General features: G+C 47.5%; 1 protein-coding gene across 1 annotated transcript in view; it reads left to right on the top strand.

Moving 5' to 3' along the window:
- The first annotated feature begins 231 nt into the window (after positions 1-231).
- The window catches only part of LOC115259546 (uncharacterized), a 46,756-nt gene continuing 36,736 nt past the window's right edge, over positions 232-10,251 (top strand). The window contains exon 1 of the mRNA XM_029860232.2: positions 232-638. The gene's annotated coding sequence lies outside the window, so the exon portion shown is untranslated. The remainder of the gene's footprint in view (positions 639-10,251) is intronic.

Raw genomic sequence — 10,251 nt, 5'->3', positions numbered from 1 at the left:
TATAAAATAAGTCGAGATAATGACTTCATATTAATGTTTCATAATGCCTAGAAATCATCACCATCCGAAGCCTTCTCCAGAATTCCAATATGAAGTACTTGGCGATGTTAGCACCACAACATGTTGAAACCCCTGCCTGAGAATTCATATTACGTGTAACACCATAATTCTATTTTGCACCATGATCATACATATATTGCACCATAATAATGATGCCCCCCCTAAGCAAGAACCCTGCGCACGCTAGTGATAACGATAACGATATTGGAAAATGAAAGGATGGTTATGTACAGTAGGGATCGTATTTGGTATTTTGTGTGGTCGACCTGAAGATTGTGGGGCTTTTCAACGGAAGTGAAACCGTGAAATCATCAGTGGAAATGCTGGAAATCGTTACATTCAGGAGCATGATTGTGTATAGATGCTGCGTAATAGGGGGATGTTGTCTTGCACAGTACATATGTACATATTAAAGCGTGCAACAAAAATGTAAACATGCATTGAAGTGGACGGGCTGATCAGAAAATTTAGTGCTTCAATTTATAGAAAAACAAAGTGTTTAACGGTTTAACGAAATTAGCTTGCTGGATTTCTGGAATATTACTGGATTAACATCGTATGGGAAGGTGTGAATAAAGGTATGTGATAAACTTTATTGCATTACTTCATGTGATGGACTCTTGGTTGTCGTTTGTTGAAGCTGTATAGACTGCACCGGCTTCTGGTTTATGAGAAGAAGGGGACTGTGGAGATCTTACAAGAGGGAAAAGGGAGTATTGAAAGATCGTGAAAATCGTCATACGTAAACGTAATAAATGTACTGTCCCTCTGAGTTTTCCGCGGAAAACGTGTGCGTGCTGGGAAGTCCGATGCATGTTGATGTTATTAAGCATTTTGAGCAATCAGAAACTTTCTTAGATTCTTATTTCAAAGAATCAAGCTTTTCTTTCCACGAAATTAAATAAATTTGGCGCATGGTTTCCTACGATTTGGAATAATTTCTGCAATTCCACTGAACTGGCGTTGGCAAATCGCAAAACGCAAGCCCAACTAGAAGTCGAAGCCTTTTGTTTATTAATGAGCTACGTTCAAAAGCTCCAATCCCACCCCGTCTCGTTGCGATGCGGATATCTGTGTTGTTGCTCCAATAAACAGAATAGTATTCAAGGATGCATAAGCACTAAGGGCAACATCTAAAGAGAAGGGGTGGGTATTTTGCCGATGTAATAGAAAGCTGGCGATGAGATGCTGAAGCTTGCGTCGCTGTTTTGACCTTTCTCTTCATTGTCCGCCCTCTGGTTGGACATGGTCTCTCGGTTGGTATCCACCCAGCCAGGCCACATCATGAAAGGATGATACACGTGAAATGGGGCTCCCTCTATAATTAATTGAAGATGAAAAATTTAATCAAAAGGAAATATTCACCGTGATACGCGTTGATGGCAGCGGCAGGTTGATATCTCGTTTGATACAAGCTTGCTCCCTCGCCTACATTTATACCATACTATCATTACAGCACTCAAATCCACTGTGGGATAAGGGTTTCACCTACCTACCTACATAGACTGGCAGTGTAATCCAAATGGAAAGGGTTCGAATCCGATGCGGTTGGGGTGAGCTTGAATGAGAAACATATTAATAAGCATGTTAATCAGGGCTTTATTACGCAATGTACAGGCCCAAGTTTTATCACTCATTAGCATGCTTGCAAGCCTTTAAATAATTTCTGAGGAAATTGTAATAGGATGATTCGTCAATCGTTCTAGCACAAACTTATTTATTAAATGGGTTTGTGGTTCTACACTTCCAAGTGTCCTCATAAAGGCCATTCAACAGCGTTCCAATGTCAACATGCCAACAAGCCTAGGGGCAAGACACTGTGTAAACGAGTGCAACTCTAAGTTACTCTTTCTATCGATGATAGACGAAATTTGTTAAACGACATCCCCAAAACTACAATTTTCATTCAGCACACGCAACACTTTGCAGGAATTCTGAACAACACTTCCCTAGCAACAAGCTTTATATAAGATCCAAATGCTCATATAGGCCCTATAGATTGTAAGCTTATTAGACTTCGTAAGTCAATTATGGCGGCCAGGCAGGACCACGAGAAACTCGTGGCAACTGCGGCAGAAGTTGAAGTTGGAGGTTCCGAGGTCTACCTATACGGAAATCTTCGCTTTCGCGGGCTGCCCAAAAAGTGCGGCGTAAACGATTGCCGTTTGACAAGCAATCACAAAAGCGTGTGAGGCAGCCTTCAGGAGAGGAGCTATCAGGCGGTGCTCACAAGGCTAGGTGGCTGTTAACCCCGAAGGTTCAAGATGGAAGAGTCCATGTGCTGGCGCGGCTCCGTATTCGTGCGGCTAGTGTCACCAAACTCTTAGTTGCATCGTGCTGAGGAGCGCGGGTTCGATTCCTGCCGCAGCTGTCAGGAAAAGTTTTCGGCTGTGCCACTGGGCGTTGCATGCTAGTGTCGTGCTTCCTTCAAAGACCGAAAAAGCTCACTGGAAGTATTGAACTTGTCCGTGTCTTTACAAAAACCCGGCAAGTAAGACCCCAGCCAGGCAACCCGAAAAACTGGGAAGGGTGGGTCTGAAAAGGCCGACTCGTCCTGAATTGAAGGGAACGGGGGGTTGCGGCCATTGGTAGGCCCACAGGAACCACAAGTTAGGGCGGGTCATTGGGAGGACGCCCCTGTGACCATTGTGGAGCGGAATAAGAGAAAGAAGAAGGCAAAGGACGAGCAGGAGCGGAGGGACACCTAACCTAAGAGACGTAAGAGAAAAGGTGCCAAGCGCGAGAAGGATGACGCGTTCAATGTTCATCATTAAGATGGAAAAGTTCATGCACTTGGAAGTGTTGAAAGCCATGAGGAGCAGTGCCAAGCTCTTGGATCTAGCAGCTGACGTACGCAGTATTTGATAAGATTATGGAATTCGGACGGACATTGAAAACGCGGAACGATTAGAACAAACTATAAAAACGTGTTTATTAATCGAAGGAACAATTTAGAATGACAACAGGAAAAGACTGGTCGCTGAAGGCGTACCAACATAAACGTCAAAACATTGGCAGGGCTGTGCCCGTTACCCGTTACTGAAATTGTATCTTAACACCCCTGCTCAATTTCTGGAACCCTTGATACCAAATGCCTCCAAGAGTCGCTTAAAGGCCACGGCTGGTAGCCCTTTTGTCATTACATCCGCCAACTGTCGTTCCGAAGGAATGTACTTGATCACCATATCGCCTCGTTGAACCAGTTCCCGGATAAAGTTGAATTTGATGTCAACGTGTTTCATACGCCGACTATCTCTCGGCTCTTCTGCCACTCGCATACAGGATTGGTTATCCTCGTAATACACGACTGATTCCTTGATAACGACTCCCAAATCTGCCAGCAATCTACGCATCCATATGCCCTCACAGGTGGCTGTGCATAGCGCCACAAACTCGGCCTCCGTCGAAGACAATGCCACTGTTTGTTGCTTACGCGTCAACCAAGCCACTGTACCTCCAAACACCCGCAGAATGTAGCCGCTCATCGATCGCCTGTCGTTGATGTCGTTTCCCCAATCTGCATCAGAGAAAACCACCAGCGCCGCTTCAGAATCCCCGCCTTGAAATTCCAGGCCAACATCGAGAGTTCCCTTAACGTACCGAAGTATCCGCTTCAGATAACGCCAGTGCTCGTCAGTAGGGCAACTTTGTAACTGGCTGAACACGTTCACAGCCGCGCACAAGTCTGGCCGCGAAGTATGGGCAACGTACGCCAGGCAGCCTACAAGCTCCCGGTAAGGCTTATCCGTTCGATCCGCTTCAGTTCCTTTCTTTAACTTCAGATGGCATTCCACCGGTGTGACGGACGGCTTGCAATCCTCCATACCAAAGCGACGAAGAAGACTCTCTAGGTATGCTTTCTGCGAAATCCTCAAGAACCGCGCCTCGATGTCTCTTTCAATACGCATGCCGAGGAAACAGCTTACTTCCCCAAGATCCGACATCGCGAACTCCTTCTTGAAACAGCTCTTGATCACCGAAATAGCCTTCATATCACGTCCAGCGATGAGGATATCATCCACATACAGGACCAACAACAGCCGTTCCCCATTCGTCGTTCGTACGTACAAACACTGGTCGTTTTCACTACGCTTGAACCCCAATCTAGTGACGAACTGGTGAAATCGCTCGTTCCAAGCCCGAGAAGCCTGCTTGAGTCCATATAACGCACGGTTCAGACGACAAACAAGCTTCGATCCCTGCACGAGACCCTCGGGTGGAACCATGTAAATCTCCTCTTGAATGGTTCCGTTCAGGAACGCGGTTTTGACGTCGAGCTGATGAACCTGTAGACGCTCCTGGTTTGCCACAGACAACACGGCCCGCACCGTATCCATCCTTGCAACTGGTGCATACGTCTCAGCATAATCGTAACCATATCGCTGAGTGAAGCCACGCGCCACCAGCCTGGCCTTATACCTATCCGGAGCTCCGTCTTCACCCTTCTTAACTTTGAAGACCCACTTACAAGTTATAGGCTTCCTTCCTTCAGGCAACTCGCACAAGGTCCATGTGTTGTTCTGCTCGTGAGATTTCATCTCCTCCTGAACAGCTACCTCCCATTGATCCCAGTCGTCACGCTTCATCATGGCAGCTAGCGAATCCGGATAGTTGTCCACATAACTCACAGCACTCAAAGCCCACGCAGAATAGTTCATCTCGTAATCTTTCTGCCAAACTGGAGGAGCACGCTTCCGACTGCTTACTTCGACCTGCTGGTTTGCCCCTGCTGAATCGTCATCACCTTCGCTGATACTGCCGCCGCAATCCTCGAAGTGGTCCACAGATTCGTCCATCACACCATCCATTGCGGAACTCGTTCCTTCATCCGACTCGCTGTCAGACTCAGCCAAACGCCTGATGCGGACGATTTCAGCATCCTTCGACCGTTTCGGATTCTTCTCCTGAACATCTGGCTCATACTGAAAACTCTCGGACTCGTCGACGATTACATCTCGTGCGGCAATAACCATCTCACGCTTCGGATCCCATACTCTATAGCCGTTGCAGTGGTACCCAAGGAATACTCCCTTCCACGCCTTCTTATCCAGTTTCTTGCGGCGTTCCTTTGGAATGTGGCAATATGCAGGACTTCCCCAGACTTTCATCACCGAAACATCAGGTTTTCTACCCTCCCAGAGTTCAAAGGGCGTCTTACCTTCGTTGATGGCACTTGCCGGGCTCCTGTTCACTAGATAGGCTGCTGTTTCCACCGCCTCGCACCAGAACTTCTTGTCTGCACCCGAGCTGAACAGCATCGATCTGGCCTTCTCTTCCAGGGTGCGGTTCATCCGCTCAGATACGCCATTTTGTTCCGGTGTGTACGGTATGGTACACTGCATCTGGATACCCTTCTTCTTACAGAATTCTTCAAATTCAGCACTTCGATATTCGCCCCCATTGTCACACACCAATCGCGAAATACCAACCCCGAACTTGGCGGTAACCATAGCTTCATATTGTTTAAAATATCCGAACACTTCGTCTTTGGACCGCATCGTGAACACCATTGCAAATCGGCTCCAGTCGTCGATAAAGCTCACATAGTACCGACTTCCATCATGACCCACTGGTGTCACGGGCCCGCACACGTCACTGTGCACCACTTCTAACACACGCGTCGCCCGTTTTTCCGACCGTTCACCGAAAGGCTTTCTCGTTTGCTTCGCATCAACGCACGACTCACAAATCGTTTCGACTCTGTCCTCACTCGCGCATTTGTCCAAGCCTTTCACCATATCCTTGGCCATGATCTTCTCTAAGTTTTTCTCACTGAGATGGCCATATCTCCGGTGCCATAGTTCGTGACACTTGAGAATCTTCCCGCACGAATACTGCGCCGAACTGTCCACTTCCGCCGGATAGAAATCCATCTCATACTGGAAACCACGACGTTTCCCACACGCGAGCACTTCCGAATCTCGAAGAATTTTCACGCCGCCGTTTTCGAATACGACTCTCATTCCGGCCATCTCGACTTTCCGAATCGAAAAAAGATTACACCGGAGGTCGGGAGTATACAGTACATCTTCCAAGATACACTCGCGTCGCTTGTTTCCGTTTACCGCAATCACCTTGATCGTTCCCGAGAATTTCGCGGTCGCAGATTTTCCGTTCAGTGCCACCGCAATCTCGATCGGTTTCTTCAACGGCACTAACTTCTCAAAAAGATTTCGGTCGTTTGCCATATGCTCCGTTGCGCCAGAATCAGCATACCACTGTAGCCGTCCATCGTTGCTACCGCCGGCGATAAAGCAAACACTCTTTTCCGTCACATTAGCACTGCCTTTGTTTTTGTACTCCTTCTTCACTTTCTTCTCTGGACAATCAACTGCTTTGTGTCCAGGTTTTTGACAAATAAAACACTTCATCTTCTTCGCATTATCTTTTGGCTTCCCCGAAAAAGCAGCTGATTCGCGTTTAGCGGCTATTCCCACACTTGATCCCTTGCACTTGATCTCCTCGTCGAGAAGCCGGCACTTTACAAACTCTAGTGTCAAATTGTCCTCCGGCATCGTCTCGAGAGCTGTTACCACTGTCGCGAACTTTGGCCCCAAGGTGAGCAGCAAATGACAGACGACGTCGATGTCTTCCATCACTGCTCCCGTGGCCCTGTACTCGCGCACAATACGATCAAACGCCAAAAAATGATCCTGGAGACTGCCACCCTCATGCCGGAACATCAACAATTTCTTCTTGAGGTGCAGCCGGCTCGCAATACTGCGCCGCTCAAACACCTTCTCCAAAGCAAGCCAAATTGCCCTGGGGGTCACTTTATCCTGCACGTACTCCAGCATGCTGTCGTGTATTCGAGAGATTAGAACCGATTTACATCGCCGATCCCTCTTACGCCGCTTCTCCGCCAATTTTTCCTTCGCTTGGCGAACGGCGTCGGTGTCCTCTTGTTTGACCTGCAGCTCCTCCACATCCGCCATCTCGTTTTGGATACATTCAAGTAACTCGTGCTCCTCGAGCACTACTTGAATCCGAAACTTCCACGACGCGAAGTTCGAACCGTCAAACAACGGAACGCGCACGACTTCCGACTCGTTTTCCATCTCGAAACGACACTTTTCCCGCGGTTCACAACTCCGTCACACGCGCAAACCGGGCCAATAACCTGATAAGATTATGGAATTCGGACGGACATTGAAAACGCGGAACGATTAGAACAAACTATAAAAACGTGTTTATTAATCGAAGGAACAATTTAGAATGACAACAGGAAAAGACTGGTCGCTGAAGGCGTACCAACATAAACGTCAAAACATTGGCAGGGCTGTGCCCGTTACCCGTTACTGAAATTGTATCTTAACAGTATTAGACGTACTTCTACAGATGAAATGTGATGGACTGGGCCGAGTCCGACGTGCATCAGAATAACGCATTCATGGAGAAAATTTGGTGCTACGGAAATCACACACAAAACAAGAGAACTTATGCGGAATACAAAAGAAATAACTCTATTAACTGTTTCTGGTTACAAGGTATCGGACACGTCGTTTTCGGTTGGCATAATGATCTTTTGCTCTACATTCATTGCGTGAACTGACACTTGGACTGACAGCTCTGTGAGCAGTGGAGAGAATCCGAGGGGTGCGTCGATGCGGAGCGGAGCTAGGTGCATTGCATCTACACACTACTGCACATAGCTTCCGGTCTCCTGCCGTAAGCCGAGGGCTTCGCAGAACTGCATGTGCTTGGTTGGACCCAACAACGGTTTGGTCATCACGTCGGCTGTCATATTTTCCGTCGGGCAACTAGTTCGACGACCTTCTTGTTACACAACTACCGTCTACCCTCGTTGGTTTGACCGCGTCTAATCTGAACACTTCTTAATTTGACCCCAGATTTGACCCCCTCTAATCTGCACATCGTTCAAACTAAAAATGGTTCAAACGTCATTCTGCTCATGGAACAGGGTGAAACGGAACGCAGAATCAAAACAAAACACTATAGAGGGTTGCCATCAGTGTGTTTTTCAATGCCCACAGGGTTACTAGAAGTTCAGATTAAAAAATAAACCCCGTTGGTTTGCATAAGGTGTCGTTCAAACCAACGGGGGTAGACGGTACTGGACCAACTTCTGGCGAGTATCGATGTGCTTCAATTTCCAGCTCGTCCTTTCACATTTCACGAATGACGAACAGCCTTGATTGTCCTCGTGAATTGCTGTCGGTTGCGTTTGAGGTTGGCCGAGATCGCTGAGCAGCTTCCGTAGCCAGACGGCCTCTTGGTAGGCCTCGCTCAAGGCCACAGATTCGGCCTCCATTCTCGATGTCGATTGCCAATCTGCCGGGTCACCGGCCCAGTCGGCGTTAGAGTTCAGCTGTTGATCTGGATCACCACTAACCACAAGATAATGATCGCTTGTCTGCTTTAGATACCGCAACGTTTGCTTTGCGGCCGCCAATCACGTTGAGTCGGACCACAAAACTTCCTGCCTAGAATAGCTGTGGCGTTTGCAATATCCGGACAAGTGACTACTGCCAGATACAGCAGATCTTCTACAAGACTCCGATATTGAGTTTCATCACTGTTTTCTTCGGCTTTCAGGTAACCTGGATCCATTGTCGACCTTGCCCTTTTTGTGTCTCGATTTCGTGACCGCTGAAGAGCTTCTCGATGTCAGCTTTCAAGCGAAACTTGAACGCTGATTCCTCTCGTTTCACTTCCAGTCCAAGAAAGTAGGACACTGGCCCCTCTAATGGCGAACTCTACTTTCAAGCTTTTGAACATCTCGGTTTCTGACTGACACAGGTCTTCGACGTAGACCAGCAGGTACGCTTCACCGCCGTCGCTCCGAATGAAGAGGCAGGGATCAGCCGCTGACACCTTGAATCCAAGCTTCGATAGGACTTCGTTCAGTCGCCGGTTCCAGGTCCTCGCGGATTGCCGGAGGCCATATGTGCTTTATTTCAACCTGCACACCAGCTGCCTCGAACCTTTCTTCTCGAATCCTGGAGGCTGCCTCATATAGATTTCTTCGTCGAGGGAGCCGTGGAGCCTTCACAACGAAATGGTGGACGTCGCTGAAATCAACTCCTTCACGCTGACTGTGGCACTGAGCTGCTATCCTAGCCTTGTGTTTCACCTAATGCTTCTGGCAGGGTTGCCAGCTCCCAAGTTCCATTGCGTTTGTGGGCTTCAATCCTTAATGCCGCTGTGGATCCTTCATGGCATCTCTGTAGTTGCTGGGTTCCTCAAATGCACAGGACGCACGCTCCAGTATTGTGCGTTTAGCACTAAATTGATTTCCGAAAAAACTTCATTGACTTCCGCTGCCTTTCCTATGCGTTAAACATTACGTCGGAAGTAGTGCGCTGTATAGCAAACCAGATTTACTGTACAGCGCACTACTTCCGACGTTATGTTTAACGCATAGGAAAGGCAGCGGAAGTCAATGAAGTTTTTTCGGAAATCAATTTAGTGCTAAACGCACAATACATAGTCTCTAGGGGCAAGGCACTGTACAAACGAGAGTAACTCTGAGAAATTCTGAGTAACTCTTTTCACCAATGATCGACGAAATTTGTTAAGTAACACCCCTAAAACTGCAAGAAACGCGAGATATCGGGCAATAGTCCATTTTACGAGCCGATTTTATGAATGAAATTTTGACAGGAGGTAGCGTCCGAACCCGTGAAAATCAATATCATTATCAACATTGTTGTCACTTCGTAAAATGGCTCATATTGTTTTTTTTTGCGGAAAATCAGGCAACACTCAAGTAAAAACGAGAGCAATCCGGAGAAATTCTGAGCAGCTCTGTGAAGGAAAATGTATTTACTCTTCAGCACAGTAGTGTCTTGCCCTAAGCTTTCGACTAACATATTAGAGCTTTTCACCGTTCGTTCTCCATAGGACCTCCTCGCACCTCCCTTCCGACGCCACATCGTGTCTGATCATTCTGTCTTCTGAACTCAAATCATGTGCCATGACCTCGGTTGAATGCTTCTATTTCGGAATACCTACTAGCAAACTTTTATCCCTCCCGGAATTCAATTATTACATCAACCTTTGCGTGAGTAGTCCCCTCCAACCTAAACCCTAATCCGTCCCCGATGCCACCTTTGTTGGCTTTCTGCGCTATGGGTTGCTTGTAAACATAGCTGCTATATGTAGATAGAACAAACCGCTCTGATTTCCTCCCATATGACGGCATTTTCCGGTCCGCACCAAGCAACAAGT

The sequence above is a fragment of the Aedes albopictus genome, chromosome 1 (assembly GCF_035046485.1).
Source record: "Aedes albopictus strain Foshan chromosome 1, AalbF5, whole genome shotgun sequence".
In the NCBI taxonomy this organism is placed as follows: Eukaryota; Metazoa; Arthropoda; class Insecta; order Diptera; family Culicidae; genus Aedes; species Aedes albopictus.
Note: the sequence above shows the minus strand (reverse complement) of the source record. Positions and strands in the feature narration are given on the sequence as shown.